Source organism: Acipenser ruthenus, chromosome 26 (genome assembly GCF_902713425.1).
Source record: "Acipenser ruthenus chromosome 26, fAciRut3.2 maternal haplotype, whole genome shotgun sequence".
In the NCBI taxonomy this organism is placed as follows: domain Eukaryota; kingdom Metazoa; phylum Chordata; class Actinopteri; order Acipenseriformes; family Acipenseridae; genus Acipenser; species Acipenser ruthenus.
In genome coordinates, this window is record NC_081214.1 from 5,628,379 (window position 1) to 5,648,165 (window position 19,787).

At 40.2% G+C, this 19,787-nt stretch overlaps 1 protein-coding gene across 1 annotated transcript in view; it reads left to right on the plus strand.

The window, feature by feature from the left end:
* Positions 1–29: 29 nt before the first annotated feature.
* The window catches only part of LOC117430567 (P2X purinoceptor 5-like), a 58,332-nt gene continuing 38,574 nt past the window's right edge, over positions 30–19,787 (plus strand). The window contains exon 1 of the mRNA XM_059001685.1: positions 30–1,281. The gene's annotated coding sequence lies outside the window, so the exon portion shown is untranslated. The remainder of the gene's footprint in view (positions 1,282–19,787) is intronic.

The following is a 19,787-nucleotide window of genomic DNA, read 5'->3' on the forward strand; positions in this document are numbered from 1 at the left end:
GAAACAGCAAGAGGACAGCTGTCAACAGGAATGTGGAGAAGGGAAGAGCCCTGGATAAGTGGCCTCTTCAGCTTTGACTGTCTGTCTGACCCCTGGCTATATTCAACAGCTGATAACAATCTCTTGCTCTTTCAGTGTCACAAATGAATGCGCAGGTTTCCCTAGTTCAGCAAAGCCAAAATTAAAACCATAGCAAGCCACATAGAAACACCTAGCTCAGCAACGAAAGCCTTTGCCAGTTCATTTTCTCCTGAAAAAAAAAACAAGAAGAGTCAGAAAACCCCAGGAGCTGTTTTTTTTTTTATTTCTGGAATGTGAAGTAAGGTTAACCAGATCTACCCTTCACTATGGAGACGAATCTCTGATTACAAAAAATTTCAGTGCATTTAATAATATTATGCAGCTTTTCCATCTGCGCTATGAAACCTGTGTGGAAATTCGTTCCAATTTCAAACGGGGGCTGCAGCCGGTTCCATCTGCAGTCACAAAACCCGCCTCTCGAGTCCTTCGCATTGGACGCTCATTAGGTAACTTCAAATATCAGTTTGAGTTGGAAAGATGCAGTCCTAAATGGTCCCAGTTGAAACCTCTCTACTGCTGAAGGAGACAAACAAGTTCTAAATTCAGATCGCTTTCAAATCAATCCAAGTGGCAGATGGAAACGTGCGGCTTGTTACAGCGTCTGTGTTGGATCTCACCTGCTGATTAGCGGGCCAGTGTTGCCCGTTTCACCCGGCTCAGAACGCTTGCTGAAGTCTTGCTACCCTCGATCATTCTTGACTGGTTATTTCACTAACCGCGGCTGCTTGTTGCCTGTGCTGTGGCTCCGGTTTGTGTTGGATTGCAGTGTGACGTTGACCCAGGCAGCTGTTGTCATGAATGCTTATTCATCTTCATAGCTACCAAACAGCCACCCCCCTGGGACAGTGTCAGGTTATTTGATATTTTATTTTTAACCGTGCTCATGTGGTCAAATATATGACAATAGTCCTAGGCTAATAGTGACAGAGCAAGGCGTGTGGCATACTAAAATTAAAATCACAAAGGAAAGATGAGCAAAATAATTGACAGTCATATCAAATCCAGCTCGGTTAGTTTATGATCTCTTATTGCAGTGCAGTCCCCGGCTGATCACTGTGCTGACACAGTGGACGATGGCAGAAGGCACCTGGAAATCTCGATGCCTCTCAGTGTTCGACTACAAAACTGAAAAATATGTCATTGCCCAAAACAAGAAAGTGGGAGTTTTGTTCAGCTGGCTGTTTTGGGGTACATTATCGGGTGAGACAATTTCCAATGTGCTGTATTTCAAATATCCGACGCGTTTTAATCTAGACAGAACGCTGTGTCAACATTGTAAATCTTGTGACTTGTGCGGTTAATACTAAACCTGTTCATTTGTAACTAATATCTGTCAGATGCATCAACTGTTAAAAACAGGCAATGCGGGTTTGTCTGACCGTTAAAAGAACAGTAAACTTTTAGCTTAACAATAAGGACGATGAATGTACTTACAAGTAAAAGCAACAAAATACTTTTTTTTTTCAACAGTGTGTTGATTATAAACGAGTAGGCATTGATAATTATATAAGAATTAAGAACCCATCAGTGCATTGTGTCTGAAGCTGGTGTGATAGAGTACACTCAGGAAACAAACAGAAAGAGCCAATGAAACAGCAAGTGCTGTAGGTTATTATTTGTTTATTTAGCAGACGCCTTTATCCAAGGCAACTTACAGAGGCTAGGGTGTGTGAACTATGCATCAGCTGCCGAGTCACTTACAATTACATCTCACCCGAAAGACAAAGCACAAGGAGGTTAAGTGACTTGCTCAGGGTCACACAATGAGTTAGTGGCTGAGGTGGGATTTGAACTGGGGACCTCTTGGTTACAAGCCCTTTTCTTTAACCACTGGACCACACTGCCTCCTCCTAAGAGAGTAAAACAAGAAGAAACTGGGATGAGTTTTGTAGAGATTTTACATAAAGCAGTTTGAAGCCCTTGGATTGAAGCACAAGCACAGACTCAACAAAGCAGTACATTTGTCAATTGCATGAATCACTATTGACTCAATTTGAACTTTTCCAATACTTCAAAACAAGACACTTAAGCACTTATCATCCCAGATCTCACACACACATATATAATGTACTATATTTAAATCTGTAATCTATATCTGTACCTGGTGTTTCATGTTTCTAAAACACAAATTAAAACAATTATAACTGCTACTGGTCAGGTGTATTGGTGGAGTCTGTGTTAGGTTAGTATTTTAAACAGCATTGTAACAGAATGTGTCAATGACGTATGGCAAAATAAATGCACATTATAATTGAATCGTTCGTTAATTCTAAAGGAAAGGTACTACTGATACAGGCAGTGTAGCAACGACAAGCACTGGTGTTAATGACCTGTGTGAAGGGAGCAACAGTTGCTGGCAACAATATGCAACTTCCGGTAAGTCAGTCGGAGAGGGTCGAAAGCGTATTTCAAAATAAAAGTCCCAAATAATCTGCTAAAAGAATGCCTTACTGTATTTATCTTTATTTTTGTTTATATTGCTTATTGTATTTCTATTTGTTTATGTTGCTTATTTTATTTATATTTCTATTCTATTATATATGTTGTATGTAAAAATCTGTCATGTGTATATTTCATACATTCCTGAAAAAATTAAGGATTGTAACTCAGTAAAAAGGGGTGAACAGACTCATAGTGAATAGAAAATGAGGTTGGTTGTGCCAGATTTACGTCGCTGCTATTGTTGCTGGGGTTTTAGTAGTGTCAGGGCGCTGAAAACATGACATTTTGGCTGGGAGGTTGTGTATTTCAGTCAGTCCTGAAAAAATTAAGGATTGTAACTCAGTAAAAAGGGGTGAACAGACTCATAGTGAATAGAAAATGAGGTTGGTTGTGCCAGATTTACGTCGCTGCTATTGTTGCTGGGGTTTTAGTAGTGTCAGGGCGCTGAAAACATGACATTTTGGCTGGTAGGTTGTGTATTTCAGCCATTCCTGAAAAAATTTAAGATTATAACTCAATAAAAGGGGTTTAAATGTAATTAATTCACTCAAAAATAAAATAATGATTTTAACTGAAAACAATAAGGATTTTTTATTCCTTGTATGTTATTATAACCCTGTTTAAGCTCCCTGTTGGTAGGTGCCAGGAATACCATGGCTGTGCATGAAGGTCCGATACCTCTCAATATCTGAACACTTCCCCGTCACATGCTCAGATCTGTGGTGTACTGATGGTGTACATCTCAGTGATGACTGTGGCATGCCTCTCCTTGCACAGCTCATGTGGTGTGCAGCTTACCAGCAACTGTTTGCTGCACAAGAGACCAAACCAGCAACAACAGGTTTGCAGAGCAGTAAACCTGGCCTCACTCCACGTGTGGTTGTGAGAGGGTCAGCACCAGTGATCAGCAGGTTTGCAGAGCAGTAAACCTGGCCTCACTCCACGTGTGGTTGTGAGAGGGTCAGCACCAGTAATCAGCAGGAAGTAATCAATGGAAGTCTCTGAGGGCAGAACACTGCAGCTGTTGTCTGTTTATGGCTCATGGCGTCTCATCCAAACATGCCTGTGAATCCGTCTCAAAAGCCTGTGACAAGGTCAGACTCTAGGAGCTTCTGTCAGAAGTCAATCTGAGTTCTGAAATATCTAGCTATGATTAAAACCTTTGCCATTAAAAAGGTGCTGCAGTTTATAGATCATGTATCTGCAAATACAAATCTAGAAGGTCTTCCTTCTCAGTACTACTGTGTGGATTCTACTGAGACAACAGCTGATTTTCAGACAAACTAAACTCCCTGTAGGTACAGAAGGGCAACTAGTCTGATCCCCGTTCTTAATGAAATGAGCTATGAAGACAGGTCAAAGAAATAACTTTTCAGCCTAAAAAAATTAAGGGGACTTTTTTCATGCTCTTATATTCAAATGTAGGGTTACAACATGGTTAGGGGTTTAATAATGATAAGGGGGGAAAAAATAGCTTGTTACAACTTTGAATGTCAGTCACTTCAAATAGGTTCTGCAGAAAAAAAATAACAGCTGATCTACAGATAATATGCAAGTTTGCAAGTTGGAAATGCATGTTGTGACACACCCCAAGTTCTGTTGACAAAAGCAGCTCAGGGTTTAGATATGTGCTGCAGGACAGTGAGAGCCCTGTATGGGTCATGTGAGGATCATATCATTAACGAGGCAGTAGGGAACAGTGATGCAACTGTAAAACAGCTTCGACCTAAACCCAAGAGCAACAGCATAAAGGAAATGTTTTTTTCAGTGGAAGGGCAGTACAAAGTTCAAATTCAAACAGAACATACTGTTCATATATCCTGCTAGAGTTCTGTGATGTTCAAAATTGATTTCAAGCAGTTACTCTGGTGTTGCAATTTTATGAGGGCATTTGTTAAGGGTTATTGAACTGTGAAACCTGATGTTGTTTCATAAAATCAAATGTAGTTTACAGATAAATGCTTCTATAAAACTAGAACAAAGCTTTTTTGTGGCATTGTTAAATCCTGTTTGAAAGTGTATTTTTGCACCATTTGTTCTGAAAGCTGGTAAAAGCTGAGGTTACTCAACTAACTTAGAAAATTGATTGCTTTTACATTTTATTTTGTTTCCTATTTTTTATTCTCCTTTCAGGTAGTTAAAAGCTTTGGAAACAAGCTTGTAATAAAAATGACACGACTTTCTGGAAATGGCCCACTTGTATTTCATGCTGAAAATACGTACAGTCATATATTTACATTGACCTGATCTTTTTTCTTTTTTTAAAGCCATGGCCACCACTGTACTATCCCACCGAAATGAAGGCAGGATCTAGCTCAGTCAACTCCTCATCATATTACAGGAGGCAGTGTGGTCTAGCGGTTTCACTAAAGGACCAGCGACCCAAGCTCCTGGGGGCCATTCACAGTTCATACATATGAGACCTCAAGCCGGTCAGGTGACCTCCCTGACCGTGCCCCAGTCACAGGGTTACATCTGGCTGACGGAGAAGGACAGAAGCACACCACACCCAGACACAGGAGTTTCACTTAGGGTTGGACCATTTTGAATTTGCTTTGAGAGATAATGCCAAGCGTCAGGAAAGCAGTGTGCCATGTGCCTCAGTACAGTCTCCATGCCATAGCTGTGGGATGGGAATCACTTGACTAGAAAGACTGGTGTGCATGGTTTTCTGATGATTAGGAACAGACTGCAGCAGCAGCAGCCTCTCCAGTCTGGTCAATTGATCTAAAAGGTGATGGATCTAAATAGCACCATTCTCAAAAGGATCATTCAAAGAAGGAACACCCAACATCTCCTTTCAATGTGTCCCAGTCTGTTTAATGTTTTTTTTCTTTAATTTGTAAGGTTTGGTCCTAAGTTCACAGACCACACTGCCTTATTAGCAGGAGTTACAGTACCTCTGCTCATTTCTTTAACAAACCGGAAAGGATTTATTTTGCTACAAATACCAGTACCAAACCACACCATTCTCAATAATAATAATAATAATAATAATAATTATAATAATAATAATAATAATAATAATAATAACTGTGTTTACAATTATACCAGGCTGGTTGAGTACCAATGCTTGAAAGTACAGCTGCTTTGTAGTAGCAAATCTTTCTTTTTTGCTCATATAAGGGTGCATCCTGTATAACTGTTCTTGATATAAGGCTCTGATACTCATTGTACTCTGACCTAAATTAAGAATCCCTAAAAATAAACCAGGACTCCCTCTCCCACTGATGATCAGCCTTTAATACACAGCTCTAGCTGTCTCTGCGCTCTGTATTACAGATACATGACAGAAATTCATCTCATTGTAAAAACACAACCATGCTCAATTTTACATTGACCTGAGTGTTATATTTTAAATACGTCACTGCAGCTGCAGCTTTTAAAAAGGACCACATAACAAACCAAACAAACTGTGATATTTTCATACAGTGTTAGCATTCAAATAATTGCACCCAGCTGCCCCAGTTTGTGTTATTTGGTACTATTTAAAAGCAGCTATAATAATTCAAATGTCATTCTAGGTTTGGAGTCTAGAGACTGCATTCTTCTATTGTTTAGCGTCTGGAGACAGCCAGTGCAGATTTGGATTGCTTTTGGGTCAACTCACCTCACCTTGTATTGATTCCCCTTACGCTGTAAAAGGTGCCCAGAGTAAAAGCATAGCAAAGAGTGATAAAGCACAGTGAAAGCATGGTCAAGCATAGGCAAGCATTGTAAAGCACAGAGAGGTTAATGCGTTTGGGTTCAGTTGGGTGTGGTGATCATTATTGATTATGTATTTTTTTCCCCCCAAAGGATATCCTTAAAGGGCATGCTGGTGCTTGTGTGTGATGCGCTGCAGTGAAAGAAGAAATGCTCTCCAGGATCAAATGTTAAGCCGGGAAGCGTATCATGAAACAAGGATTTGGAGGAAAGGATTATATCAAGGGGGGACTTTGAAGAAACCTACACGCCAATCATAGTGAACCCTCATAGTTTTCCTTAACAGAATGGGATCACAATAACCCTAGCCATTGTAGCCATAGCCATTGCATTTAAGATCATTTGGTACAAGATAAACCTCCACAATCTCTGGATTTGAATGCAAGACTGGCAGAGTTAGTATACAGTAAACTAACATCTACTGTTCGTTTGTAGTAAAGCCATTCATAGAATCGTGTTACTGCCCAGTTTTAGGACTAGCTACAGTAGGTATTTGAACTGAACCATAACTGATAAAACCGATAACTGATTTTCCAGTTGAAATACAGGAATTGTTTTCAGTTTTTGTAAAGATGTACTGCAAGGGTAAAGGAATGCTATCAAGTCAGTCTGTTGGCATTTGTTTCCATGGAAACTAAATGCAAAGAAAAATACCAGATACCAGTATGTCGATAGCTTAACACTAAGGAAAAGAAAAAAATACTTTTCATGTAGTTTTAGAAAAACGCCCTTACAGTAAAAACAAAAACAATACCATAATACCAGTGTTATACCCTGAAGAAACCCCAACAGAACCATCGCAGAGCACAGAATTACCAGCAATTGCAACACAATGGACTATGGCACATTGGGCACTTCAATTGATTACAGTAGCACAGAATTACCAGCAATTGCAACACAATGGACTATGGCACATTGGGCACTTCAATTGATTACAGTAGCATTTCAGCTCTGATTTTTTTTTTTACAGAATATAAAATATAAAAAAAGAACAAACTCAAAGTGAAATGTAAACTAAGATGAGGAAGTGAAACATGCATGTTAAAGTTTTTCCTCCAGTTTTATATATAAAGAAAAGTGTAGAAAATGTGCTTTTAAACAGCAGTGTGTCGTACTGTATTTACACATCAATACAACACGGTCATCTATTGATCTTTTCATAACGTGGCTCAGAAGTTAACTAAACCTGCTCACTGATGAAACTAAACCCTGACTGAGATCCGTTGATCTTTGTGAGATCAGCCAGCTACTAATCACCGGGCGGATGCGCACTAACAAGCTGAATCACCCCCTTTCATTCGATCATTTAGTTTTTAAAACCCCTGTCGAAAGTAACAAGCTTTGTAGGCACTCTGGTTCAGGAAGGAGGAAGCTGAAAAATAAACTGGAAAACCAACAGGGTGTTGTTTTTGATCAAGTAGAGAGCATAACAAGGTATTATATTTCAACAAATATAATACTAATAATTTTGTCCTGCTATACTTTCTCCAGTGAATACGCATTGGCTTGAACTCCAGCCAATGGACCTACTTAAGCAAGCGAACCTGCTGGTGGTCCAGTGGTTAAAGAAAAGGGCTTGTAACCAGAAGGTCCCCGGTTCAAATCCCACCTCAGCTACTGACTCATTGTGTGACCCTGAGCAAGTCACTTAACCTCCTTGTGCTCCGTCTTTCGGGTGAGACGTAATTGTAAGTGACTCTGCAGCTGATGCATAGTTCACACGACCTAGTCTCTGTAAGTTGCCTTGGATAAAGGTGTCTGCTAAATAAACAAATAATAACATGTGACACGTTGCATTGTGTCTGAAGCTGGTGTGATAGAGTACACTCAGGAAACAAACAGAAAGAGCCAGTGAATCACAAGTGAAACAGCAAGTGCTGTAGATTATTATTTATTTGTAACCCTGTTTAAGCTCCCTGTTGGTAGGTGCCAGGAATACCATGGTTGTGCATGAAGGTCCGATACCTCTCAATATCTGAACACTTCCCCGTCACATGCTCAGATCTGTGGTGTACTGATGGTGTACATCTCAGTGATGACTGTGGCATGCCTCTCCTTGCACAGCTCATGTGGTGTGCAGCTTACCAGCAACTGTTTGCTGCACAAGAGACCAAACCAGCAACAACAGGTTTGCAGAGCAGTATTATTATTATTATTATTATTATTATTATTTATTTCTTAGCAGACGCCCTTATCCAGGGCGACTTACAATTGTTACAAGATATCACATTATACATTATTTCACATTATACAGATATCACATTATTTTTACATACAATTACCCATTTATACAGTTGGGTTTTTACTGGAGCAATCTAGGTAAAGTACCTTGCTCAAGGGTACAACAGCAGTGTCCCCCACTGGGGATTGAACCCACAACCCTCTGGTCAAGAGTCCAGAGCCCTAACCACTACTCCACACTGCTGCCTGGCCTCACTCCACGTGTGGTTGTGAGAGGGTCAGCACCAGTGATCAGCAGGTTTGCAGAGCAGTAAACCTGGCCTCACTCCACGTGTGGTTGTGAGAGGGTCAGCACCAGTGATCAGCAGGTTTGCAGAGCAGTAAACCTGGCCTCACTCCACGTGTGGTTGTGAGAGAGTCAGCACCAGTGATCAGCAGGTTTGCAGAGCAGTAAACCTGGCCTCACTCCACGTGTGGTTGTGAGAGGGTCAGCACCAGTAATCAGCAGGAAGTAATCAAAGGAAGTCTCTGAGGGCAGAACACTGCAGCTGTTGTCTGTTTATGGCTCATGGCGTCTCATCCAAACATGCCTGTGAATCCGTCTCAAAAGCCTGTGACAAGGTCAGACTCTAGGAGCTGCTGTCAGAAGTCAATCTGAGTTCTGAAAAGTCTAGCTATGATTGAAACCTTTGCCATTAAAAAGGTGCTGCAGTTTATAGATCATGTATCTGCAAATACAAATCTAGGTGGTCTTCCTTCGCAGTACTACTGTGTGGATTCTACTGAGACAACAGCTGACAAACTAAACTCCCTGTAGGTACAGAAGGGCAACTAGTCTGAACCCCGTTCTTAATGAAATGAGCTATGAAGACAGGTTAAAGAAATAACTTTTCAGCCTGGAAAAATTAAGGGAAAGAGGGGACTTTTTTCATGCTCTTATATTCAAATGTAGGGTTACAACATGGTTAGGGGTTTAATAATGATAAGGGGGGAAAAAATAGCTTGTTACAACTTTGAATGTCAGTCACTTCAAATAGGTTCTGCAGAAAAAAATAACAGCTGATCTACAGATAATATGCAAGTTTGCAAGTTGGAAATGCATGTTGTGACACACCCCAAGTTCTGTTGACAAAAGCAGCTCAGGGTTTAGATATGTGCTGCAGGACAGTGAGAGCCCTGTATGGGTCATGTGAGGATCATATCATTAACGAGGCAGTAGGGAACAGTGATGCAACTGTAAAACAGCTTCGACCTAAACCCAAGAGCAACAGCATAAAGGAAATGTTTTTTTCAGTGGAAGGGCAGTACAAAGTTCAAATTCAAACAGAACATACTGTTCATATATCCTGCTAGAGTTCTGTGATGTTCAAAATTGATTTCAACCAGTTACTCTGGTGTTGCAATTTTATGAGGGCATTTGTTAAGGGTTATTGAACTGTGAAACCTGATGTTGTTTCATAAAATCAAATGTAGTTTACAGATAAATGCTTCTATAAAACTAGAACAAAGCTTTTTTGTGGCATTGTTAAATCCTGTTTGAAAGTGTATTTTTGCACCATTTGTTCTGAAAGCTGGTAAAAGCTGAGGTTACTCAACTAACTTAGAAAATTGATTGCTTTTACATTTTATTTTGTTTCCTATTTTTTATTCTCCTTTCAGGTAGTTAAAAGCTTTGGAAACAAGCTTGTAATAAAAATGACACGACTTTCTGGAAATGGCCCACTTGTATTTCATGCTGAAAATACGTACAGTCATATATTTACATTGACCTGATCTTTTTTCTTTTTTTAAAGCCATGGCCACCACTGTACTATCCCACCGAAATGAAGGCAGGATCTAGCTCAGTCAACTCCTCATCATATTACAGGAGGCAGTGTGGTCTAGCGGTTTCACTAAAGGACCAGCGACCCAAGCTCCTGGGGGCCATTCACAGTTCATACATATGAGACCTCAAGCCGGTCAGGTGACCTCCCTGACCGTGCCCCAGTCACAGGGTTACATCTGGCTGACGGAGAAGGACAGAAGCACACCACACCCAGACACAGGAGTTTCACTTAGGGTTGGACCATTTTGAATTTGCTTTGAGAGATAATGCCAAGCGTCAGGAAAGCAGTGTGCCATGTGCCTCAGTACAGTCTCCATGCCATAGCTGTGGGATGGGAATCACTTGACTAGAAAGACTGGTGTGCATGGTTTTCTGATGATTAGGAACAGACTGCAGCAGCAGCAGCAGCCTCTCCAGTCTGGTCAATTGATCTAAAAGGTGATGGATCTAAATAGCACCATTCTCAAAAGGATCATTCAAAGAAGGAACACCCAACATCTCCTTTCAATGTGTCCCAGTCTGTTTAATGTTTTTTTTCTTTAATGTGCAAGGTTTGGTCCTAAGTTCACAGACCACACTGCCTTATTAGCAGGAGTTACAGTACCTCTGCTCATTTCTTTAACAAACCGGAAAGGATTTATTTTGCTACAAATACCAGTACCAAACCACACCATTCTCAATAATAATAATAATAATAATAATAATAATAATAATAATAATAATAATAATAACTATGTTTACAATTATACCAGGCTGGTTGAGTACCAATGCTTGAAAGTACAGCTGCTTTGTAGTAGCATATCTTTCTTTTTTGCTCATATAAGGGTGCATCCTGTATAACTGTTCTTGATATAAGGCTCTGATACTCATTGTACTCTGACCTAAATTAAGAATCCCTAAAAATAAACCAGGACTCCCTCTCCCACTGATGATCAGCCTTTAATACACAGCTCTAGCTGTCTCTGCGCTCTGTATTACAGATACATGACAGAAATTCATCTCATTGTAAAAACACAACCATGCTCAATTTTACATTGACCTGAGTGTTATATTTTAAATACGTCACTGCAGCTGCAGCTTTTAAAAAGGACCACATAACAAACCAAACAAACTGTGATATTTTCATACAGTGTTAGCATTCAAATAATTGCACCCAGCTGCCCCAGTTTGTGTTATTTGGTACTATTTAAAAGCAGCTATAATAATTCAAATGTCATTCTAGGTTTGGAGTCTAGAGACTGCATTCTTCTATTGTTTAGCGTCTGGAGACAGCCAGTGCAGATTTGGATTGCTTTTGGGTCAACTCACCTCACCTTGTATTGATTCCCCTTACGCTGTAAAAGGTGCCCAGAGTAAAAGCATAGCAAAGAGTGATAAAGCACAGTGAAAGCATGGTCAAGCATAGGCAAGCATTGTAAAGCACAGAGAGGTTAATGCGTTTGGGTTCAGTTGGGTGTGGTGATCATTATTGATTATGTATTTTTTTCCCCCCAAAGGATATCCTTAAAGGGCATGCTGGTGCTTGTGTGTGATGCGCTGCAGTGAAAGAAGAAATGCTCTCCAGGATCAAATGTTAAGCCGGGAAGCGTATCATGAAACAAGGATTTGGAGGAAAGGATTATATCAAGGGGGGACTTTGAAGAAACCTACACGCCAATCATAGTGAACCCTCATAGTTTTCCTTAACAGAATGGGATCACAATAACCCTAGCCATTGTAGCCATAGCCATTGCATTTAAGATCATTTGGTACAAGATAAACCTCCACAATCTCTGGATTTGAATGCAAGACTGGCAGAGTTAGTATACAGTAAACTAACATCTACTGTTCGTTTGTAGTAAAGCCATTCATAGAATCGTGTTACTGCCCAGTTTTAGGACTAACTACAGTAGGTATTTGAACTGAACCATAACTGATAAAACCGATAACTGATTTTCCAGTTGAAATACAGGAATTGTTTTCAGTTTTTGTAAAGATGTACTGCAAGGGTAAAGGAATGCTATCAAGCCAGTCTGTTGGCATTTGTTTCCATGGAAACTTAATGCAAAGAAAAATACCAGATACCAGTATGTCGATAGCTTAACACTAAGGAAAATAAAAAAATACTTTTCATGTAGTTTTAGAAAAACGCCCTTACAGTAAAAACAAAAACAATACCATAATACCAGTGTTATACCCTGAAGAAACCCCAACAGAACCATCGCAGAGCACAGAATTACCAGCAATTGCAACACAATGGACTATGGCACATTGGGCACTTCAATTGATTACAGTAGCACAGAATTACCAGCAATTGCAACACAATGGACTATGGCACATTGGGCACTTCAATTGATTACAGTAGCATTTCAGCTCTGATTTTTTTTTTTTACAGAATATAAAATATAAAAAAAGAACAAACTCAAAGTGAAATGTAAACTAAGATGAGGAAGTGAAACATGCATGTTAAAGTTTTTCCTCCAGTTTTATATATAAAGAAAAGTGTAGAAAATGTGCTTTTAAACAGCAGTGTGTCGTACTGTATTTACACATCAATACAACACGGTCATCTATTGATCTTTTCATAACGTGGCTCAGAAGTTAACTAAACCTGCTCACTGATGAAACTAAACCCTGACTGAGATCCGTTGATCTTTGTGAGATCAGCCAGCTACTAGTCACAGGGCGGATGCGCACTAACAAGCTGAATCACCCCCTTTCATTCGATCATTTAGTTTTTTAAACCCCTGTCGAAAGTAACAAGCTTTGTAGGCACTCTGGTTCAGGAAGGAGGAAGCTGAAAAATAAACTGGAAAACCAACAGGGTGTTGTTTTTGATCAAGTAGAGAGCATAACAAGGTATTATATTTCAACAAATATAATACTAATAATTTTGTCCTGCTATACTTTCTCCAGTGAATACGCATTGGCTTGAACTCCAGCCAATGGACCTACTTAAGCAAGCGAACCTGCTGGTGGTCCAGTGGTTAAAGAAAAGGGCTTGTAACCAGAAGGTCCCCGGTTCAAATCCCACCTCAGCTACTGACTCATTGTGTGACCCTGAGCAAGTCACTTAACCTCCTTGTGCTCCGTCTTTCGGGTGAGACGTAATTGTAAGTGACTCTGCAGCTGATGCATAGTTCACACGCCCTAGTCTCTGTAAGTCGCCTTGGATAAAGGTGTCTGCTAAATAAACAAATAATGACATGTGACACGTTGCATTGTGTCTGAAGCTGGTGTGATAGAGTACACTCAGGAAACAAACAGAAAGAGCCAGTGAATCACAAGTGAAACAGCAAGTGCTGTAGGTTATTATTTGTTTATTTAGCAGACGCCTTTATCCAAGGCAACTTACAGAGGCTAGGGTGTGTGAACCATGCATCAGCTGCTGAGTCACTTACAATTACATCTCACCCGAAAGACAAAGCACAAGGAGGTTAAGTGACTTGCTCGGGGTCACACAATGAGTCAGTGGCTGAGGTGGGATTTGAACCGGGGACCTCTTGGTTACAAGCCCTTTTCTTTAACCACTGGACCACACTGCCTCCTCCTAAGAGAGTAAAACAAGAAGAAACTGGGATGAGTTTTGTAGCCATTTTACATAAAGCAGTTTGAAGCCCTTGGATTGAAGCACAAGCACAGACTCAACAAAGCAGTACATTTGTCAATTGCATGAATCACTATTGACTCAATTTGAACTTTTCCAATACTTCAAAACAAGACACTTAAGCACTTATCATCCCAGATCTCACACACACATATATAATGTACTATATTTAAATCTGTAATCTATATCTGTACCTGGTGTTTCATGTTTCTAAAACACAAATAAAAACAATTATAACTGCTACTGGTCAGGTGTATTGGTGGAGTCTGTGTTAGGTTAGTATTTTAAACAGCATTGTAACAGAATGTGTCAATGACGTATGGCAAAATAAATGCACATTATAATTGAATCGTTCGTTAATTCTAAAGGAAAGGTACTACTGATACAGGCAGTGTAGCAACGACAAGCACTGGTGTTAATGACCTGTGTGAAGGGAGCAACAGTTGCTGGCAACATTATGCAACTTCCGGTAAGTCAGTCGGAGAGGGTCGAAAGCGTATTTCAAAATAAAAGTCCCAAATAATCTGCTAAAAGAATGCCTTACTGTATTTATCTTTATTTTTGTTTATATTGCTTATTGTATTTCTATTTGTTTATGTTGCTTATTTTATTTATATTTGTTTATATTTCTATTCTATTATATATGTTGTATGTAAAAATCTGTCATGTGTATATTTCATACATTCCTGAAAAAATTAAGGATTGTAACTCAGTAAAAAGGGGTGAACAGACTCATAGTGAATAGAAAATGAGGTTGGTTGTGCCAGATTTACGTCGCTGCTATTGTTGCTGGGGTTTTAGTAGTGTCAGGGCGCTGAAAACATGACATTTTGGCTGGTAGGTTGTGTATTTCAGTCAGTCCTGAAAAAATGAAAGATTGTAACTCAGTAAAAGGGGGGTTAAATGTAATGAACAGACTCATAGTGAATAGAAAATGGGGTTGGTTGTGCCAGATTTACATCACTGCTATTGTTGCTGGGGTTTTAGTAGTGCCCAGGTGCTGAAAACATGACATTTTGGCTGGTAGGTTGTGTATTTCAGCCATTCCTAAAAAAATTAAAGATTATAACTCAATAAAAGGGGTTTAAATGTAATTAATTCACTCAAAAATAAAATAATGATTGTAACTGAAAACAATAGGGATTTTTATTCCTTGTATGTTATTGTAACCCTGTTTAAGCTCCCTGTTGGTAGGTGCCAGGAATACCATGGCTGTGCATGAAGGTCCGATACCTCTCAATATCTGAACACTTCCCCGTCACATGCTCAGATCTGTGGTGTACTGATGGTGTACATCTCAGTGATGACTGTGGCATGCCTCTCCTTGCACAGCTCATGTGGTGTGCAGCTTACCAGCAACTGTTTGCTGCACAAGAGACCAAACCAGCAACAACAGGTTTGCAGAGCAAGAAACCTGGCCTCACTCCACGTGTGGTTGTGAGAGGGTCAGCACCAGTGATCAGCAGGTTTGCAGAGCAGTGAACCTGGCCTCACTCCACATGTGGTTGTGAGAGGGTCAGCACCAGTAATCAGCAGGAAGTAATCAAAGGAAGTCTCTGTGGGCAGAACACTGCAGCTGTTGTCTGTTTATGGCTCATGGCGTCTCATCCAAACATGCCTGTGAATCCGTCTCAAAAGCCTGTGACAAGGTCAGACTCTAGGAGCTGCTGTCAGAAGTCAATCTGAGTTCTGAAAAGTCTAGCTATGATTAAAACCTTTGCCATTAAAAAGGTGCTGCAGTTTATAGATCATTTATCTGCAAATACAAATCTAGAAGGTCTTCCTTCTCAGTACTACTGTGTGGATTCTACTGAGACAACAGCTGATTTTCAGACAAACTAAACTCCCTGTAGGTACAGAAGGGCAACTAGTCTGATCCCCGGTCTTAATGAAATGAGCTATGAAGACAGGTTAAAGAAATAACTTTTCAGACTGGAAAAATTAAGGGAAAGAGGGGACTTTTTTCATGCTCTTATATTCAAATGTAGGGTTACAACATGGTTAGGGGTTTAATAATGATAAGGGGGGAAAAAATAGAGTTCTGTGATGTTCAAAATTGATTTCAAGCAGTTACTCTGGTGTTGCAATTTTATGAGGGCATTTGTTAAGTGTTATTGAACTTTATAACCTGATGTTGTTTCATAAAATCAAATGTAGTTTACAGATAAATGCTTCTATAAAACTAGAACAAAGCTTTTTTGTGGCATTGTTAAATCCTGTTTGAAAGTGTATTTTTGCACCATTTGTTCTGAAAGCTGGTAAAAGCTGAGGTTACTCAACTAACTTAGAAAATGGATTGCTTTTACATTTTATTTTGTTTCCTATTTTTTATTCTCCTTTCAGGTAGTTAAAAGCTTTGGAAACAAGCTTGTAATAAAAATGACACGACTTTCTGGAAATGGCCCACTTGTATTTCATGCTGAAAATACGTACAGTCATATATTTACATTGACCTGATCTTTTTTCTTTTTTTAAAGCCATGGCCACCACTGTACTATCCCACCGAAATGAAGGCAGGATCTAGCTCAGTCAACTCCTCATCATATTACAGGAGGCAGTGTGGTCTAGCGGTTTCACTGAAGGACCAGCGACCCAAGCTCCTGGGGGCCATTCACAGTTCATACATATGAGACCTCAAGCCGGTCAGGTGACCTCCCTGACCGTGCCCCAGTCACAGGGTTACATCTGGCTGACGGAGAAGGACAGAAGCACACCACACCCAGACACAGGAGTTTCACTTAGGGTTGGACCATTTTGAATTTGCTTTGAGAGATAATGCCAAGCGTCAGGAAAGCAGTGTGCCATGTGCCTCAGTACAGTCTCCATGCCATAGCTGTGGGATGGGAATCACTTGACTAGAAAGACTGGTGTGCATGGTTTTCTGATGATTAGGAACAGACTGCAGCAGCAGCAGCCTCTCCAGTCTGGTCAATTGATCTAAAAGGTGATGGATCTAAAAAGCACCATTCTCAAAAGGATCATTCAAAGAAGGAACACCCAACATCTCCTTTCAATGTGTCCCAGTCTGTTTAATGTTTTTTTTCTTTAATGTGTAAGGTTTGGTCCTAAGTTCACAGACCACACTGCCTTATTAGCAGGAGTTACAGTACCTCTGCTCATTTCTTTAACAAACCAGAAAGGATTTATTTTGCTACAAATACCAGTACCAAACCACACCATTCTCAATAATAATAATAATAATAATAATAATAATAATAATAATAATAATAATAATAATAATAATAACTATGTTTACAATTATACCAGGCTGGTTGAGTACCAATGCTTGAAATTACAGCTGCTTTGTAGTAGCAAATCTTTCTTTTTTGCTCATATAAGGGTGCATCCTGTATAACTGTTCTTGATATAAGGCTCTGATACTCATTGTACTCTGACCAAAATTAAGAATCCCTAAAAATAAACCAGGACTCCCTCTCTCACTGATGATCAGCCTTTAATACACAGCTCTAGCTGTCTCTGCGCTCTGTATTACAGATACATGACAGAAATTCATCTCATTGTAAAAACACAACCATGCTCAATTTTACATTGACCTGAGTGTTATATTTTAAATACGTCACTGCAGCTGCAGCTTTTAAAAAGGACCACATAACAAACCAAACAAACTGTGATATTTTCATACAGTGCTAGCATTCAAATAATTGCACCCAGCTGCCCCAGTTTGTGTTATTTGGTACTATTTAAAAGCAGCTATAATAATTCAAATGTCATTCTAGGTTTGGAGTCTAGAGACTGCATTCTTCTATTGTTTAGCGTCTGGAGACAGCCAGTGCAGATTTGGATTGCTTTTGGGTCAACTCACCTCACCTTGTATTGATTCCCCTTACGCTGTAAAAGGTGCCCAGAGTAAAAGCATAGCAAAGAGTGATAAAGCACAGTGAAAGCATGGTCAAGCATAGGCAAGCATTGTAAAGCACAGAGAGGTTAATGCGTTTGGGTACTGTTGGGTATGGTGATCATTATTGATTATGTATTTTTTTCCCCCCAAAGGATATCCTTAAAGGGCATGCTGGTGCTTGTGTGTGATGCGCTGCAGTGAAAGAAGAAATGCTCTCCAGGATCAAATGTTAAGCCGGGAAGCGTATCATGAAACAAGGATTTGGAGGAAAGGATTATATCAAGGGGGGACTTTGAAGAAACCCACACGCCAATCATAGTGAACCCTCATAGTTTTCCTTAACAGAATGGGATCACAATAACCCTAGCCATTGTAGCCATAGCCATTGCATTTAAGATCATTTGGTACAAGATAAACCTCCACAATCTCTGGATTTGAATGCAAGACTGGCAGAGTTAGTATACAGTAAACTAACATCTACTGTTCGTTTGTAGTAAAGCCATTCATAGAATCGTGTTACTGCCCAGTTTTAGGACTAGCTACAGTAGGTATTTGAACTGAACCATAACTGATAAAACCGATAACTGATTTTCCAGTTGAAATACAGGAATTGTTTTCAGTTTTTGTAAAGATGTACTGCAAGGGTAAAGGAATGCTATCAAGCCAGTCTGTTGGCATTTGTTTCCATGGAAACTTAATGCAAAGAAAAATACCAGATACCAGTATGTCGATAGCTTAACACTAAGGAAAAGAAAAAAATACTTTTCATGTAGTTTTAGAAAACTCCAGCCAATGGACCTACTTAAGCAAGCGAACCTGCTGGTGGTCCAGTGGTTAAAGAAAAGGGCTTGTAACCAGAAGGTCCCCGGTTCAAATCCCACCTCAGCTACTGACTCATTGTGTGACCCTGAGCAAGTCACTTAACCTCCTTGTGCTCCGTCTTTCGGGTGAGACGTAATTGTAAGTGACTCTGCAGCTGATGCATAGTTCACACGACCTAGTCTCTGTAAGTCGCCTTGGATAAAGGCGTCTGCTAAATAAACAAATAATAACATGTGACACGTTGCATTGTGTCTGAAGCTGGTGTGATAGAGTACAAACAGAAAGCCAGTGAATCACAAGTGAAACAGCAAGTGCTGTAGATTATTATTTATTTGTAACCCTGTTTAAGCTCCCTGTTGGTAGGTGCCAGGAATACCATGGTTGTGCATGAAGGTCCGATACCTCTCAATATCTGAACACTTCCCCGTCACATGCTCAGATCTGTGGTGTACTGATGGTGTACATCTCAGTGATGACTGTGGCATGCCTCTCCTTGCACAGCTCATGTGGTGTGCAGCTTACCAGCAACTGTTTGCTGCACAAGAGACCAAACCAGCAACAACAGGTTTGCAGAGCAAGAAACCTGGCCTCACTCCACGTGTGGTTGTGAGAGGGTCAGCACCAGTGATCAGCAGGTTTGCAGAGCAGTAAACCTGGCCTCACTCTACATGTGGTTGTGAGAGGGTCAGCACCAGTGATCAGCAGGTTTGCAGAGCAAGAAACCTGGCCTCACTCTACGTGTGGTTGTGAGAGAGTCAGCACCAGTGATCAGCAGGTTTGCAGAGCAGTAAACCTGGCCTCACTCCACGTGTGGTTGTGAGAGGGTCAGCACCAGTAATCAGCAGAGCTGATCCTTTCCAGTGGGCAGAGGTGAAGCACGGTACCACCGAGAAGGCAGCGGAGGAGCTATTCCTGGAGATGATGTCTGTAAGTATTAAAACTTAATTTGTGTTGTTTTAATTTGATGTTCTTTGGCATTAGACAATAAAAAATGCAAAACAATCTGAGTGATTGTCAGTTCTGTGCTATTATCTGAATTACATTTCCTCAATGTGTAGCTGCATTACATTACATTAATGTGGATTGTATATTAAAAATAAAGTGAAGTAAGGGTGAACGGTCTTAGAAAAAAGGTGTCTAATAAGGAAGTAGGGCTGATTACAGATGAGGAGAAGGAAGTAGGTAGGACTACAGCTCAAGTGAAGGAGGGAGGTAAGACTACAGGTATGAAGCACGGAAGTAAGACTACAGGTGTGGTGAAGGAGGGAGGTAGGACTACAGGTGTG